The 18,190-nt window shown below is 50.1% G+C and overlaps 1 protein-coding gene across 13 annotated transcripts in view; it reads left to right on the plus strand.

Moving 5' to 3' along the window:
- PDE1C (phosphodiesterase 1C) overlaps positions 1-18,190 on the plus strand; it is a 436,629-nt gene that overhangs the window by 224,675 nt on the left and 193,764 nt on the right. The gene's annotated exons all lie outside the window — the stretch shown is intronic.

Consider the following 18,190-nt stretch of genomic DNA (forward strand, 5'->3'; position numbering starts at 1 on the left):
GCAACCCAGCGTTCTAGGAGCTACTGGGGAGGCGGTTTTTATTGACGTCATTACGGAGGTTGGGCCCAGAAACCTGAACTGAGGCAGGACAGGGAAAGATGTGGCAAAGCCATGACCCAGCGCTGAACCCCACTCTTGTGCGTACCAGGTTCTGTCTCTTCGTCCTCTTTATCTCTCTCCTTTGCTGCCCTGGCCGGGCATGGTCCAGTCGCAAGGGCATTGCTGAGGTTGTCATCTGCCAGAATGCACCGTGTAGGAGAACACAGGAGAGGAGCCTTTATACGTTACAGCCTTCCCCATCCCTCTTCTGTATCTTCTTTTTTATTTCCCTTTTCATTTTCTTCTCACCATCTGAAAACTATGCATTTTATTTATTTTGTTTACTAGCTTTCTCCTCTGACTAGAATATAAACTCCCTGGGGACAGAGGGCTTTCTGGTCTGTTTTGGTCACTGGTGCATCCCTCGTGCCTTTGCCTGTGCTACTCACCTGGTCCGCACTAAGTTGTCGATTAAATGTGGGTGAAACCTGGGCTAGTTCACGTGTTTCTCTAGGAAAGGATTAGAAAAAAGCTCTTAACCTAGCGTTGTAGCATCATCAGCTTACTAAGAGTGCACTGAGTATTGGAAACGGGAATTTTAAACTCTCTCTGCCTCGGCTGAGATGACAGAACCCTGCCAGCTTAGGTGTCTACTCTCATGACGATCGGCACTTCCCTGCGCGGGGATGCCATGACCTCCCGGCTGCGACTCCGGGCCTCTCGTGTTCCCCAGCCTCACTCCGCAGCCCGACACCCGCCCACACACATGTTCGCACGTCTCTCTCACGTGTTCGCACGTCTCTCTCACGTGTTCGCACATCTCTCTCACGTGTTCGCATGTCACTCTCACGTGTTCGCACCTCTCTAATGAGAAGGAAGCAGCCCGCACCCCTGAGCTCCCTTCGTTGCATCTCTCAGAGGGATGCGCTCTCTGACATTTCTGGGAGGGAGGGGCCTTTTTTTCCTGTAAGCCTCAGTTGTAGGAGTGGGTGGAGTTTCCACAAGCCCCGCCCAATAGCTGTTTTGTCCGACTGTCTTCCAGGCGGGGAGAATAGGGTAATGGCTGTGCTTGAGTCCTCTGATTGGGGTGGGGAGAGCCCCGCGGCTGCATGGGTTTGAATCATGACTTGTACTTTGGGTCCTGACCAAGACCTTTTCTTTCGCCAGCCTGCTGTAGATTGGCAAAAAGATATTTCTGGGCTTTAAAAAAAAGTTGAAAGCGGCCCTGGCCGGTTGGCTTAGTGGTAGAGCATCGGCCTGGCGTGCGGAAGTCCCGGGTTCGATTCCCGGCCAGGGCACACAGGAGAGGCACCCATCTGCTTCTCCACCCCTCCCCCTCTCCTTCCTCTCTGTCTCTCTCTTCCCCTCCCGCAGCCAAGGCTCCATTGGAGCAAAGATGGCCTGGGCGCTGGGGATGGCTCCTTGGCCTCTGCCCCAGGTGCTAGAGTGGCTCTGGTCGCGACAGAGCGACGCCCCGGAGGGGCAGAGCATCGCCCCCTGGTGGGCATGCCGGGTGGATCCCAGTCGGGCGCATGCGGGAGTCTGTCTGACTGCCTCACCGTTTCCAGCTTCAGAAAAATACAAAAAAAAAAAAAAAAAGTTGAAAGCAAAACTTATTCGTTGGCATTTATTGTCACAATTGCAATTAAGCTATCATGGATTCATTTTGCCCAACTATGGGGTAGTAGTGTAATGCATTCTATGTTTAGGCAACACTCTCTCTCAAGAGGATGATGCTTTTCCCCCTCAGTACCTAAAATAGTATTATGAATAAAAAGGGAGGTATTGGTGATTAGGGTAACAGATAGGGACTATTGGTTTGGTCTAACCAGCAAGCTGTCCCACCTGCCTTACTATGGTAGCAGACCCTGTCCCCACGCCACCCCCTGCTCCCCGCCGGAGGGAGGGGGTCAGGATCCAGGATGGCCAGGCATGCAGTTTCACTTTGCTGGGAACAGTGGTCAGCTTCCGCGGGCACAGAAGCCAGGCAGGAACGGGAGACTTCCCCAGGGAGGTTTCTCTGTCGGCTGTGGGGGAGGCGCTGCTCTCCCTTCTGGGCTTTCCTGGTGGCTGCCGCTGGCTCCATTTCCCAGTTCCTGGAGAAGACCTTTCTGTGAGAGGACCCAGCGAGACCGGCGCTGAAAGAGAAGCAGAAGGGAGAAGATGGAGTGGAGACCCAGGCTCCAGATGCCTAGTTGCTGCCGTTGTCTCTTTGATTCTGTCAGTTGTTCCAGCTCCGCCAGCCCAGCAGGGGGCTGCTGTGAGTGTGTGTGTGTGTGGGGGTCTCTGGGAGAGTCCTCGTGCCCTTCTCTGGGCTCACCTCTCGTTGATAATTCCCAACAGAGAGGGAGCGGTTGGGTCTCTCTGCTGTCCTTCCGCATGGAGATGTAGGACAAGACTCTGCCAGGTTACTGCAGAAGGACTTGGCCCTGGATTGGTCCCTGGTCTATCAGCTGTTCAAGAAACAGGGTTATTTCCCTTATAAATCAATGCCCAAGAGCCTTAGTACTTTCCTTAAAGGGCAGCTATGTGGGCTCCTCTCGCAGCCACCCAGCGCAGTGCGAAAGGACCAGTGGGAGTTCCTGTATGGAGGGAGCAGTGTGTTGGGGACCCTGGGACACTGGGGCGGAGTGAGCGAGGAGAATGTTGGAAAGGGAAGCACGGGCCAGGAAGTGATTCGTGAAATTTAAAGTATATTTGTTTTACTCAAAATTATACATGCTTGTGGTTTAAGAAGTTGGGTGTTTGAACACATTTTACTACATTACACAAAAGAGTGTGTTCATCCCCACTCACATCATTCAGAGATTTTTTTTTTTTTTGGATACATTAATTTCGGAGAGTTTGCATTTTATTTCTTTAAAAAAAATTATTGAGTGATTTTAGAAAGAGATAGGGGTGGGGAGAGACGTTGATTTGTTGTTCCACTGGTTTATGCATTCACTGGTTGATTCTTGTACGTGCCCTGACTGGGAATCGAACCCACAACTTTGATGTATCGGGACGATGCTCTAACCAAGTGAGCTACCTGGCCAAGGCTGCATTTTATTTCTTAATTTATAAGGGACTGTTAAAAGACTTTTAAGTTGGAGAGTAACGAAATTAGGGATGGTTATTCTGGAAGAAGTGTGGAGGTCAGAGATCGGAGATGCTACTTGAGGCCTGGAGACCAGGTGGAGAAACGGCTTGAATTGGGGTAGTGCCACTGAGGATGAGAGAAGGGGCATATTTGACATGAGAATCGACAGAACTTAGTTTTGGAGCAGAGAGAGCTGAGAGAGAGAGAGAGAGAGAGAGAGAGAGAGAGAGAAGGAGAAGTTTGTTTTGACTTGGATGCCTTAGCGAGTCTGGTGCCGTTTGCCTAGCTAGGAACATTTGCTGGAGAGAAGAGCAGGCCTGGGTAAAGCAGACTGATAAACTTGGGTTTAGACATGTGGACTTGGAGTGGCCTCTGGAACGTCCAAGTCCCTGCTGGTGATAGTGGTCTGGGACTATGGAGAGACCTTCCGCCTGGGGTGGTGGGTCACGGCGCTGAGTTTAAAGCCTGTGAGTACGTGCCCTAGGGAACAGGGGCTCAAGCTGACTCTCGTGAATAAAGCAATTCCAAAAGCATAATTTAAAACTTATTATTTCTCCCAGGCTACATATTTTAATGTATTAATCAGTCCTTCTGCTATCCCGTTTTGTTGGAAATATCAGATGGTTCAGCATGTTTTAATTGGGTTCCTATTATGCACCAGATAGTAGGAACTTCAGAAGAGATACGAAATACCAGAGAGGGGAAAGCCCTGCTTTCGGGAAACTTTGAATCTAGGTAGGGAGACAAGATAATTCTATATACATGTGAAAAAACTAAAAAAATCAACAAAAGGCCGATGATAATTGCTACGTAAGTGATATACTAACACTATATCCCAGGGTTCAGAGGAGGTGGACATTTTTGTTTGAGGGATTATTTTTGAGTCTGTCTTTTCCTAAGGAAGATCAATGAAGTATCCCTGAAATCTTTTCTTAATGTATATTAGAGGGGAGAGAGGTGAATGTTAAAAAGGGCAGGTTCTTACGTGCAGAATGAAATTTTCCTCACTTGAATGCATGCAGTACATTAATATGTCATTACTTGCTCATCATAATTTGGTCACGCCAACTTATTAGATAATTATAACTCAGTGTTTGGTAGCCAAGTGTTTTGTCATTTTGACCAAGCTTTACAGCCTCTGTGGGCTGGGAAGCAGCCCTAGGCAGAGAGATTTCTGCATTTTCAGCTCAAGTTTTCTATCTTGCATTTTCTTTGGCCCATCGCACAAGTCCCCATATGGAGGGAAAGTGCTTCCATGACCTACCTGGTGGCTTTTTGAGACACGACTGAGAAAAATAACGGTAATCTACGAGGCACATAAAATGGGCTCTAACAGCTTTGAGACTGACCATCACGATTTCCCATGAGTAATGAAAAATGAACTCTACCGCGAATAAAACACTCTATTTCTGGAGAAAGTATACTAAATCCATGTAGAGAATTGGTATTCTTCAGGTGTTTCAAATGTATTCTTTATTTTGAGACCTTTTCACAACGTTTATTAAACAAAATAAACGAGTCCTCAGGAGTGTAAGAAAAACCTAAACGTTCCGAGGTTATAAAATTATGAAAAGGCTTAAGTGCATCAAAAGCCATAATTTATCATTCTAGATGAGGTTTTTATTTATGTATTAGAATAAATGCACAGACACACCCCTGCAGGGGACCGTTCACCACCCATGCACTCAGCAAACATTTCTCTGGCACTTACCATGTGCCAGGCACCATACTAGGCTCCGGGGATGCAGTGGGAAACAAGGCCGGGGCCCCTTCCCTCAGGGAGCGCCCAGTCTATGGGTAGTGACAGATATTAGACATACACACGTCGTCGTTCATTGTGATGATGCCGCAGAGAAGCCCCGGGTGCTGTGCAGACATGTGAGAGGCCCCTTCCCTAAGGGAGCGCTCAGTCTACGGGTAGTGACAGATACTAGACATACAATCGCACACGTCATCGTTCATTGTGATGATGCCGCAGAGAAGCCCTGGGTGCTGTGCAGACATGTGAGAGGCCCCTTCCCTCAGGGAGCGCCCAGTCTACGGGTAGTGACAGATACTAGACATACAATCGCACATGTCGTCGATCACTGTGATGATGCCGCAGAGAAGCCCCGGGTGCTGTGCAGACATGTGAGAGGCCCCTTCCCTCAGGGAGCGCCCAGTCTACGGGTAGTGACAGATACTAGACATACAATCGCACACGTGACAGATACTAGACATACAATCGCACATGTCATCGATCACTGTGATGATGCCGCAGAGAAGCCCCGGGTGCTGTGCAGACATGTAAGAGGCCCCTTCCCTCAGGGAGCGCCCAGTCTACGGGTAGTGACAGATACTAGACATACAATCGCACACGTGACAGATACTAGACATACAATCGCACATGTCGTCATTCACTGTGATGATGCCGCAGAGAAGCCCCGGGTGCTGTGCAGACATGTAAGAGGGCCCCGAACCTGGCCCGCCAATCAGGGAAGGCTTCTCCGAGGCAGTGAGCTGTGAGCTGAGATAGGGAGAAACAAGCAGGTATTGGGAGACTATAGAGAGCCGAGGAAGCGTGTTCTGAGGTGTTCAGGACCCGGGCAAAGAGCATGTGCACTGAGCCAAGGAAGCAGGGCACCTCCCAGCAAACAAAGGAAGGTCAAGGGGCTGCAGTGTAGACAGTGTGGAGACCGGAGGCCCGAGACACGGCCAGGGAGGGACAGATCGCGCCTCCTCTTTTAGGCCGGGGGCCGTCGCAATGGGGAGCCATGGAAGGCCTGCAGGGACAGACTGGGGAGCTAAGCGGGAGGCAGACTCAGCAGGACTCGGACACGGGGAGTGAGGGGGAAGTGGAATCTGGGGTAGCTTCCAGGTCTTCAGCTGGAGTCCCCAGGTGCCATTTCCTTTGATCGGGATCCCTCAGCGGGGGCAGTTTGCAGCGTGTGGCTGGGAGCAGAATGAGTGGAGAGGGGAGGCCATGACTTCAGTTTCGAGCACACTGACTACAAGGGGTCTCCAAGATGTCCTGGGGGGGGGGAGCGGTACAGGTCTGAGCAGTTGAATACGCGGGTCTGGAGATTATCGGAAAGGTCCGGATTAGAGGTGCAATGTATAGTCCGACAAAGTACGAAACAGAAAAAATCATATATACAGGGTAGGGCAGAAGTAGATTTATACTGTGAATATGCAAAACAGTGTATTCTTGTATCATTGTTTATGAATTACTGTATTATTTTCCATATGAACAACTGTAAACCTACTTTTGCCCCACCCTGAACACAGTGATGTGTGCATATATGTATATGAGTGTGTACATATGTGTCTGAATGATGCTAAATTAATAGTCCTATAAATTTTACAAGTAGAGAAAGCATAGTTTAGTGTAACTGCCTAAACAGTCTGACAGAAGGTGCAGGAGACCCAAGTTCACATTTTTTTTACTTTTCCCATGAATATAGAATATACAAGTTCACGTATATTTCTCATTGGCATTTACTTCAGTTAACATACGGGCAAGGCCAGCTAGCACCCAGTGTCTATTGCTTTGCTTGGAACTTAGGTTGACTGCTGGATGTCATGCCCACAGACACGCCTTTGGAGCAGAAACAGAAACCTGGAGGTGGGCAGGGTCATTTCCAGTTTTCCAGGGGCAGAAAGAGACCTTGACCCAAGAGGCCAAGCAGAACCAGGCTCTCCTCCGGGACCTTCTGGGGACTGCTGGACACAAGTCGGGCGGTGAGACGCCAAGGCGGGAGCCGCCACGGAGGGGCCTGGTGAACGCGGCCGGTGGGAGGCTCCCCAGACGCTGCAGGAAGCTGTGCTGCTGTCCTGGCTCGGCCCGTGGGCACGGCCTCCTGCTGCTGCTCCGCAGGCCCCCTCTGCGGATGGACCCCCGGCGTCTGTCTCTGGGGACAGTCCACAGCCCTGCCTCAGTGCTCGCCCTCCACAGTACCTCTGCCTCTGTCAAGCCCTGGTCCGGCTCTTTAAGGCCTTCTGGAAGTGGTCCTTCTTCCTTGCATTTCCTCTCTCTTCTTAGGGCCTATGGCAAGGACCCAAGAGTCAACATTCTGCCCCCTTCCTCCCCTCAGGGGCTCCAGAAGAGTGAAACTGTAGACAGTCCCCATAAGACTGCTCAGTGTTTTAGCTCGGAGTCACTATTGGCCACCCAAAGACCATTTTATTCTGTCTACCCAGAGCCCAAGCAACCCAAATGCTTAAATAACCGAGACTCTGCCCACACTAGAGACACGCCGAGTCTATCGGGCAGTGAAAGAGGAATTCTTGAGAGCTACTACGTCCAGGTGTGTTTTGGGAATAGTTCAAGTTCGGGCTGATCTCCCCCCTCCCCCCCGACTCTTCTGTCTCTCTCTGACCCATGTCTCAGGATGACTCTGAGGGGTCTTACACTGCCTTTCAATGACCTCCCACTCCAGGTATGTCCCATTTAGTTTCTTATTCCAGGTGGTGGTTACTTGGAAACCCTGTGTGCTGTGAGGAACTGAATAGGGGCCTGTGTAGGTCATTTGTGAAATATAAGCATTAATTATCATAAATCAAGCTTTATAAATGTTGTTTAGAACTGCCATTCTGTCTATAAAACCACCGACTGGAATGAGTCATTGCTAAAAAAAAAAAAAAAAAAAAAGAAACAATTGTTCAAAGCACCCATCCTGGGCATCTTGGCATGGTTTTGTGAAGGTCACTGTGCCCAAGGAGAATTCGGTTCCAATGCACCGCTGGGTTCAGTTGACAGTAGAGCACGCCACATGGTCCCAAGAAGTTTGTCTGCTAATTGTGTTTTTGCTGTTCTTTTTGTTACCTGTTTTGGATTTATGGCCTCGTTTTTCTTATATTTAAATTGTTAAAATTTACAGCTTCTGTGTCCAGATGATGTTACTGGGAGAGAAGGCTTCAGGGGAACTAGGAAGGACTTCTCTCCCAAGGGGCTCTTTGTTGTATGGACTTAAATTCACCAGGAGTGGTAAATTGCCAATAACTACAGTGTGTCCGTCAAGTCATGGTGCACTTTTGACCGGTCACAGGAAAGCAACAAAAGATGATAGATATGTGAAATCACCAAATAAAAGGAAAACTCTCCCAGTTTCATACCTATCAGTCAGTGCAGTTTGATGTGGGCTCACGCACAGATTTTTTAGGGCTCCTTAGGTAGCTATCCCGTATAGCCTCTACAGACTCGTCACTGACTGATGGCCTACCAGAACGGGGTTTCTCCACCAAACTGCCGGTTTCCTTCAACTGCTTTTCCCACCGAGTAATGTTATTCCTATGTGGTGGCGCTTTGTTATAAACGCGCCGATATTCACGTTGCACTTTGGTCACGGATTCTAATTTAGCGAGCCACAGAACACACTGAACTTTCCTCTGTACCGTCCACATCTCGACTGGCATGGCCGTGGGCTGCTCCGCTGTATACACGGTGTTACGTCATCATCTGCGCATGCGCACATGCTGCCACATCATCCTACAGAAACTGGGAGGGTTTTCCTTTTATTTGGTGCAGATTTCACATTTCTGTCGTCTTTTGCTGCTTTCCTGTGACCAGTCAAAAGTGGACCATGACTTTATGGACACACTGTACTTTCTGCTAGGAGTAGGTTTTTTATTTTTAAATAAAACTTATTGAGGTAACATTGGTTAATACCATCATATACGTTTCAGATATACAACTTTATAACACAACATCTGTATGTCCCATTATGTGCCCACCACCCAGAGTCTAGTCTCCTCTGTCCCTATGTATTTGACCCCTTTTACCCCCTTCCCCTTTTGTTTGTGTCTAGGAGTTTGTGTATTTGTTGCTTTTTGTTTTATAGACCACATCTGAGTGGAATCATATGATTCTTGGTAAGGATTGGGAGGAAGGGCATAGGGAAGGAGAGAGGGGATGGGATACTATGGAGTAGAGAGAAAAGCCTTAGAAAATTAGACCAGTTGCTGAAGTTCAAGTTGGTATAAGATACCATTTTTTGGTATTTTACCGAAGTGAGAAGGGGTGGGTGGGTGGGGGGGACGGCAGACAGACAGACTCCCGCATGCGCCCGACCGGGATCCACCCGGCATGCCCACCAGGGAGTGATGCTCTGCCCATCTGGGGCGTCGCTCTGTTGCAGCTGGAGCCATTCTAGTGCCTGAGGCAGAGGCCATGGAGCCATCCTCAGCGCCCGGGCCAACTTTGCTCCAATGGAGCCTCGGCTGCGGGAAGGGAAGAGAGAGACAGAGAGGAAGGAGAGGGGGAGGGGTGGAGAAGCAGATGGGCGCTTCTCCTGTGTGCCCTGGCCGGGAATCGAACCCGGGTCTTCCACACTTGGGGCCGACGCTCTACCGCTGCGCCGACTGGACAGGGCCAAAGATACCATTTTTGTTCTGGTGAAATCTACACGGGGAAAAACAAAGTGGAGAATTTACAGTAGCAACTCTTTGGATAAATCAATTTTAAAAACCCTACCCGTGCCCTCACTCCAGGACTAAATCTGCAAAGAGGGAGATTTTTGGCTTCCTCCTGTGGGCCTTTCTCCACGCTGGCAGGGTTGTCACCGATGGGAAGAAACATGTTTGTTTTCAGCCTTTCTCACTGATGTTTATCTAACTAGGAGCCAGGCTCCTGGGAAGGAGGTCACGCAAAGCCTCTTCCATTTCCGCCCACACACGTTTGCTGTGCTTATAACACAGCAAGTGGTTGTAAATATGTGACTAGAGGGACACATCATTTATGCAAAAAAGTACTACTTGGACTTCTACAAGCGTGACCTTTAGTTTCTATTTTCTTTCTCTGAAAACCTTTCCCTGTCTTCTCGCTGGTGCCACCGATTAGCCCCCTGCCCGGTTTTCAGCAGTGGAGTCTTAGCAAGAGGGAAATGAAGTGCTGGGTCTGCTGAAAATTCCTGGCTTTCCAGAGGAAGCTTTAGCTTTCTTCGGGGAGGGGTCCCAGCCGGGGCTGTTAGACTGTAATCCGAGCCCTGAGCGAGCAGGAGATTGGGGTTTCCGTGTCTGGCCAGCTGTCTGCAGACAGATGGGGGTGCGGGGGCAGGGGAGCTGGGAAGAGACAGGCCTGTGGGGAGGGTGCCCGTTGGCAGTCCCCGGGCAGCTTCCGGTGGGGTTGTTTCGTTTGGACTGAACCTTCTCCTCAGAGGTGTCTGTCTCCTCTGTCCGCTGCCCGGCCAGCACCAGACAGAAACACGTTTGCTTCCAGGAGTGAGTTAAAAATTGATCATCTGGCCCTGGCTGGTTGGCTCAGCGGTAGAGCGTTGGCCTGGCGTGCGGGGGACCCGGGTTCGATTCCTGGCCAGGGCACATAGGAGAAGCACCCATTTGCTTCTCCACCCCGCACCCTCCGCCTTCCTCTCTGTCTCTCTCTTCCCCTCCCGCAGCCGAGGCTCCATTGGAGCAAAGATGGCCCGGGTGCTGGGGATGGCTCCTTGGCCTCTGCCCCAGGCTCTAGAGTGGCTCTGGTCGCAACAGAGCGATGCCCCGGAGGGGCAGAGCGTCGCCCCTGGTGGGCGTGCTGGGTGGATCCCAGTCGGGCGCATGCGGGAGTCTGTCTGACTGTCTCTCCCCGTTTCCAGCTTCAGAAAAAAAAACAAACAAAAAAAAACCAACTGATCATCTGACTCACAGCTCTGTTCCAGATTAGTGTCCTCTCATTCTTCGGATCCGCTGTCCTCACTCCCAGACCCCACCGCCAGAGGGTCCCCCTTTCATTTCTGTTTCCCTTCGTCCCTTCCGGTCAAGCGTATTGGAGTTCTGTACTTAGGGAGCTGCTGTCCCCTTTGGTAAAGGGGCAAAACGAAAGGTTGTGAGTCTGTAAGGACACATTCTCCCAATACAAAACCGAGCAGAAAAATCTCTTCAGGAAACGTAACCCCAAACAGCTCTGTCGTAACTGTTGATTGGGTTATTCTAGGGGACGGTGAGCTTGCGCCCTTGCGTTATTTATTTATTTATTTTTATCTTTTGTGTTCTCGTCTTGGATCTGGGGCCAAGCGCGAAGGTGTAATAATCGTGACCCACCTGGAGCTCTATTCTGTAGCTCATCAGTTAAAAAAATATTAGAATGAGTAAGAGAAGATCGGCTCTCGCTTTCTCCCTTACTTTCTTTCTTCCCCCCTACTACCTAGTCTGCTGGAGGGTATCAGGAGACCGCAATTTATCTATATTGACTCGTTGGCATTTACTTGGTTCAGAATATGGGAAAGGCCATTGAGCAATCAATACACAGAGCTCAGCGAATCTAGGTTTTAACGTACGTGTCACGGAAATGAAACCACCAGCAGGAGTGAAAGAAATGTGCAAAGGCCTTCCATTCTCAGCGCCACGTAGAGCCGTTCACACAGTCCTGACTTAAGGCGGATGCAGTAGTGGTCTCCAGGGATAGCCCGCGTCCCACAGGCCCATGAAATACAAAACCAGAGGATCAGACGATCCTTCCACCCCGCTGTCACTTCATGGGTGCGTGTGGCGTGTTGTCTCAGTGCGCCTTCCCACGAGCGAGTCGCACGTGACCTGAACTCCTGCGACCGTGTCGTGGAGCCCCCGAGTCCGGCTGTGCTCTTTGCTTTGCGGAGTCTGCCCTCCAGTTTCCTCTCCCTCGAGGGCACCGAAGGCCGAGAAGCAGGATTCCCGAGGCTGTCTGGGCCTCTGCGGCAGTGGGGACCTCAGAGAGGCCGGATGGAGACGGATTCCCGAGGCTGTCTGGGCCTCTGCGGCAGTGGGGACCTCAGAGAGGCCGGATGGAGACGGGGTCCGATGGGATCTGGACCAGCGTGAGTCATCCCTGCGCAGAAACCCTGGAGGGGTTCCAGTCGAGGCAGAACTGGATTTCTCACGGTGTAGTTGTTACATATTCAGCTGTGTGTAGTTGTTACATATTCAGCTTCCCATACCAGGAAACCTTCTTGTGCCCGACTTGGGAGGTAGCTTGCTGTCAGCTTGGAAACAGAAGACAAGTTTTGGTTTCTCTAAGCCAGCTTGTTTGAATATTAAGCCTATTTATAAACCTCATGATCGCAGCACCCATATGGCTCTTACGCAAAGATACTCACTTTTAAAAAGTGGAAGACTGCCAGGTGCGTCGTAATTTCCCGTTAATGCTTAATTGACTCTCACTTGTCCAGGCGACCAGGAACGATGCCCAAATCATCTGCTGGACTTGGGAGTATGTGAAACTGCCATTGGAGTGTGGGTGTGCCCGGTTCTTTGAGAAACCCTAGCCACCAGCGAGCTAGTAAAGCCCCTCAAAAGCATCCTTGCTCCCACCTCTCTGCTGTTTCTTGCCGTCTCTACTCTGCCCCCCCCCAGGCAGGTCCAAGTATACTGTGCACGGACTCATCTCTGATTCTGCCTTAGTTTCATCCCTTTTTCCCTGAATCAAGGGGCAGGAGAGGTGAAGTGTAGTTCAGGGTCTAGAAGCTTCTCCTGGATGACACAGCCATGGAGATCTTTGGGGAACCTTTTAAAATAGGGGGAGGTCAGTGCTCTCTGTCCTTCGATGCTGTTCCCATCTCAGCATCCACCTGTCAGAATGCAATCAGCTGGTGTCGATGGACTGAAGCCTGTGGGGGCGGATGTTCGAGCTCATCACTTCCCCTGTTCTGTACGTGAGCCTGCCAACGTGCGTGTACACACACACACACACACACACACACACACACACACACACGCACACACACCCACACACGTGCGCGCACACACACACCACATTTGATAGTTCTTGGGCAATCTACGGTTCTTAGACACAGTCCAGACTTGAACAGACATTGATTTTCAGTGAAGACCAGCAGTCTTTTAATTTGCTTATGAGGTAAATAGACACGGGTCAATCAATAATTCTTGTTACAGCATCTGTTATCTCCGCATGGAATTACGACTTTTGGAGGATGCTTAGGGATTCTGTGTAAGCAGCCCCCGGCTCCCTGGGTTTCAGTTTTTAGGGATTGATTGATAAAAAGGATCTTTTGTGGAAAGACCATTTTTTATCTTTCTAGGGATTAGTATAATGTCTGGTTTTTAAATACCCGGTTTCACTTTCCTTCTCCCTGCCATCCGAGGGATGGGCCACCTTGTCAGATTAGGGGGAAATGTCCAATTAGAGGGAAGTGTGAGGTTCTGCTAAGCTACCTGGGACCACTGGCGGGTGAGTGTCTTAGGGCAGTGGTCCCCAACCTTTTTTTGGGCCACGGACCGGTTTAATGTCAGAAAATATTTTCACGGACTGGGTTTTAGGGTGGGATGGATAAATGCACAAAATAAAATTATGCGGCCGGCATAAAAACTGTGGTATTTTTAAATATAATTGTCAAACTTACAAGACAAGCGTCAAGAGTGAGTCTTAGACGGATGTAACAGAGGGAATCTGGTCATTTTTTAAAAATAAAACATCGTTCAGACTTAAATATAAATAAAATGGAAATAATGTAAGTTATTTATTCTTTCTCTGCGGACCAGTACCAAATGGCCCACGGACCGGTACTGGTCTGCGGCCTGGGGGTTGGAGACCACTGTCTTAGGGTACAGCCTGCAGGGTCTCGTGGGCATGGGGGAGCAGGGGAAGGCTCGTGGGGTTTCAGCTCCTCTCTTAGCAAGAATGAGATTAGCACCCACTTTCTTCAGGGTCCAAGTATTCTAAGGAGGGAGAATTGGGAGTATTCAATGTTACACTTTAGAAACCAATTTTCAACCTTTTCTCTTTAATTTTTTTTTAATCAACCAAAGATTTTTTTTTCTTCCTAAAACAAAATTTAGAAACCTATTGAATGACGATACCATTATTATTTATTACAACACTGTCATTATTAATACAATAGCTGACTCTCTCTTGGATAAGAGCTAAACACCAGCACCGTGCTAGCCGTAGATCAATCAGATTCATTTCCCCACGTAGCTTGCACCTCACCTGTGAAGCAGGTATTGTTGCCACCCACATTTTACGGAGGAGGAGACTGGTGGTTGGGAACAGGAAGAAAGTGGCCGAAATTCACATGGTCTATTGGACACAATAAATGGGAGAAGGGGCTGGACTCAGGCAGATGATCCTTAGGATCGTGCTGTGATGCTTTTCCTTAAAACAAAACGAGCAATTCTGTGTGTGTGTGTGTGTGTGTGTGTGTGTGTGTGTGTGTGTGTGTGTGAAGGCGCAGAGCCTGCGGGGGAACGGTTTGAAAGGCATTGCTCTGGGCCCGCATGGATGCCGGTGTTTCAGCTGGCCCCACGAGGAAGACCTGCCCACCACCCGGTCCTGGCTCCAAGCTCCCCAATGCCTGCGTCACCAGCTTTGCCAGATCCCAGAGCACAACAGCTCCAGGTCATTCTCTGCTTCCTACATCAGCTCCAACCAGCCCCACGAAGTCTTGAGATACGTGATGGATTGTCTCAAGTTTCAGAAAAATTGTACATCAAAAGTAAGTGCGAAACACCCAGACAGACCATTTGGAAACATTCCCTTGGTCTCTCAGGGTATATGGATCAAGAGTAAATTCTGTTGACATTTTTAAAAACAAAAGGCCCAAAATAATCTGGGTTCTTTGCCAGCTCATTTCCTGTGTTTGGATGGAAGGAACCCTGGTATGTTCTAGTATTGTTGTGGGTTCTGTATGTGTGTCGAGGGCCTGAGTTTCCTCCTGGCATCCTTTGACTTCTTGGCCTGATCTGCCCAATGTTCTTTGATGGCTTCAGAATCTGCTTTTGGACTCTCACCACTGAGGTCCTGTGTCCTTACCTAACTTCTCCGAGCCTCACCTCTGTCCTGCGTAAAGGGAGGGGAGCCTCGCAGCGTCCGTAGGAGGTCAGAGTGAGTCAGTGACATAGCAGACAGGGCACAGAGCAGGTGCTCAGCCATTGGGGGGCCCCCAGCGTCCTCTCATGGCATTCTTCCTGCGTGTAGAAAACCATGGTTGGGGGAGACCTCCTCCCTGCTCGTAGCAAATCATCAGCAAACAGAGGGGACGTGAGTAGAAAGAAAGCATTTTGGGGGATCGGTTTCTTGATCGATTCATTCATTCCGCAACACTATTAATGAACAGCCGGCATTTTCCATCGTTCCTGCCCCCAGCACAGCAGCTTCTCACCTTCCACAGCGATAAATGCGGTGGCACAGGGAAGGGGCGTCCCCGAGTTTGGGGACGCCCTGGGAGGTTTTCAGGAGGAAGTGGTGTCACGGCTGAGAACTGAGAGCTGAGTAGGGCCCAGTCGGGTCTCACCGGACTTGCCCAGTCACTGTGATCTGTGAGCTGGGTCAGCATGAGGGCGAGTTCCACGGATCTGTGTTTTCTCCTGTGCTTTAAGTGCTGACCTTCCAACTGCGGCATAAGATGACACTGTTTGCGTTGGGTCTGTCTTGATTTGGGGGCTCTCTGTGTCAAAATGGGACGAGATGGGGAGGGCTAACTTCAGGACTTGTGAGGACAAGAATGTATCAGTGAAGGTGGGGAGCGAGGGTCAGGAAAGTGAGCTGGACTGAAAATCAGGTTTTTGGTCTCTCTTTCTTTGGGTCTGCCAAATGCACAACCATATTTTGATAAGTGTGAGTGGCAGGTGCAAAGAATTCATTTATCTGGCCAACAAGCATTTGTGGTATGCCGATGACCACGTGCAAGCCCGTGGGATAGATAGAGACCCATCCCGTAGGACCCCTGACCTCAAAGAGGCTCAAAACCAGGGGCAGAGGGGCCTGACCTTTTTAGAATGCGGCCTGTATGGCATGCATGGTACCTGCAAATTTGCCGCCTTCTGTCCTCTGTGACAATCCCTTCCACATTCTAGATGTGGAAAAGGAAGCTTGTTTTGCATAGAGCAGCTTGCCTGAGATCCCATAGCGAGAGAGGAGGGGAAGTTGGGGTTTGAGCCAGCGCTGCCACATTCCAGAGCCCTGGTGTCTTTCCCCGTGACGGAAGATGAGACACGACAATGCGAGAGGGTACCCCTTCCCCCAGGTATTATTTTCTTTTTAAGAAATAAGTATGCATGTTATTCCTTTAGAAAACGTTGTCCTCAGCACTTTGCAGCCTTCGTACTGCCCTTTCCCTCCGCATCTGGCTGCGCTGGGCTGGGCTGGGCTGGGGTGTGCCTTCCCTACCTGCTTGCCTCATGCTGACGTATTTCCCCTTGTTGACAACCCAACCCATCAATCACGACTACCTCTTTCATAAAGCGTTTTTAGCCACCCCTCATATTGTTACTATAATAAAATAACACTTTAAAAAACAAAAAGGAGTACAGGTATTTATTTATTTTCCTTTTTGTTGAATGTATTGGGTAATAAAACAACACTTCAGGCACACGTCTGTATTCCCTTCCTTTTTTAGAATTCAGGTTCTTTCGGAGAGCGGATCTCAGAGTTATTAGAGGATTCGCGCTGCATGTCCAGCGCCTGTTCCTGGTAGGGGCCGACGGCAGCGGAAGCCCTTCTTAGGTATTTTTGTTCATCTTCAATTTTCTTGGCGCCCCCAGCGGTGCCTTTGTGTGGTCCTGGGTGAATGCTGGGAGAATTCTGTGGAAGCTGAGGGCAAAAGTTGTCTTCTTCTGGCCTCCGAAGAGACAGCGTCTGCTGAGAGAACGAGTTGGGTCTCAGGCTCGAAGCCCGGGGGCATCCGTCGGGCCCCCCTGCCCCCTTCCCTTTGGTCCTTGCACTCTCCGTGGGTTATCTTCTGGTCCTGCTGGGGACTTCTTAGCCCAATTCCTCTGACAGCAGTGCTCACAAAGGCTGGGGTCACGGGTACCCCACAGCTCGCTGTGCTCTGTGCCCGCTGATGGAAGCTCTGTCCCCGGCTGCTGCCTGGGGGGTCTGAGTTGTCCCTGGTGATAGGGTCCACGTGGGAGAGAGCGGACGGTCCGTGCACGATCATCACAGCCTTGGGGGGGGGGGTGTGTGTGCAGGGCACAGCTGTCGGCACTGGTATGTAGTGGGGAAGCTTACGAAGAACTTGCCTTTGGGGAGCCAACATTCTGGGACCATCTCATTTCTTTCTCCTCATCAGCTCGTGAGAGAGGCGCTCTGATTATTCCCACTTCATAGCTATTTAGTACGGTTAGCTGGTATAATTCATACATGTATCAATCGCAATCTCTGTATCTCCATACAGTCCTGTATGTGTGTGTATAACTATATATGTAACTATATATATATGTATATATATATACATGTATTTATATTTTATGTTTTTTCTAATGATATTCATAATGCTGATTCTAAAAAGCAAATTTGAAAAACCATGGGAGTGAAAACAAAAGAAGCGACCCGTTAACTTGTTACCCTGGAGTCAGAGTCGTCATTCAGGTGTGTTTCCTTTCAGACTGGTGGGCATCGGTGCCTATCTGGTCGGGGTCACACCGTGTTCTGCATTGCATGCTGCTTTCTGCACTTAACAACTAGCCCTTCCACGCACGTTTTCCTCTGAACTGAGCAGTGACCAGTCATAGGGGTCCTGAGTTGAAACAGCCGCGCTACTTTTGTTTTTAAACATGCGACGTCCAGCCAGCTCTATGAGTGCATCGGCGGCTTGGCTTCCGGGGTGCAGTGACTGCAGTGGGAAAGCGGGTGTGGAACTAAGGGCCTCTGGGAAGCGTTGCCTTTCCGGGCGATCCCTCCATCCCCTCCAGTGAGGAGCCTGTTAAACCTCTTCTGAGGGTCCTCGGGGTCCGCAAGAAAACGACCCAGACGTGAACACCCCTGGATACTGGGAAGATGAACATTATGCCCGTGTTCCCCTTGAACGGCCCTCTCACCTCGGTGAGGAGGCTGGGTGGGTGTTATCCATGGAGGGGCCTGGAGCCCAGCACAGTGGCCCGGGACGGAAAGAACTCTATAAATAGGAGAGGTGGGCAGGCTCAGCCACTCCTGCTTCCTGGGCAGGTGCGAAGGTCCGTGCCTGGTCCGGGCTGAGTGAAGGGGAGGTGTCCTTCCAGGCCGAGCCCGCCGTGGGGCCGCGACCTTGTTCCTAATGCTGTCCTCGCCGCTTCCGCTTCTAGACTTCCCTGTTGTCCCCTTCCTCCCTTCTTCCTTCTCTGGAGACCTCTGGTCCGAGCTCACGGGGTAGCTGCATGATCGTACATTTACATTTTAAAAGGCACATCTCT

This window comes from Saccopteryx leptura, chromosome 12, assembly GCF_036850995.1.
Source record: "Saccopteryx leptura isolate mSacLep1 chromosome 12, mSacLep1_pri_phased_curated, whole genome shotgun sequence".
Lineage (NCBI taxonomy): Eukaryota > Metazoa > Chordata > Mammalia > Chiroptera > Emballonuridae > Saccopteryx > Saccopteryx leptura.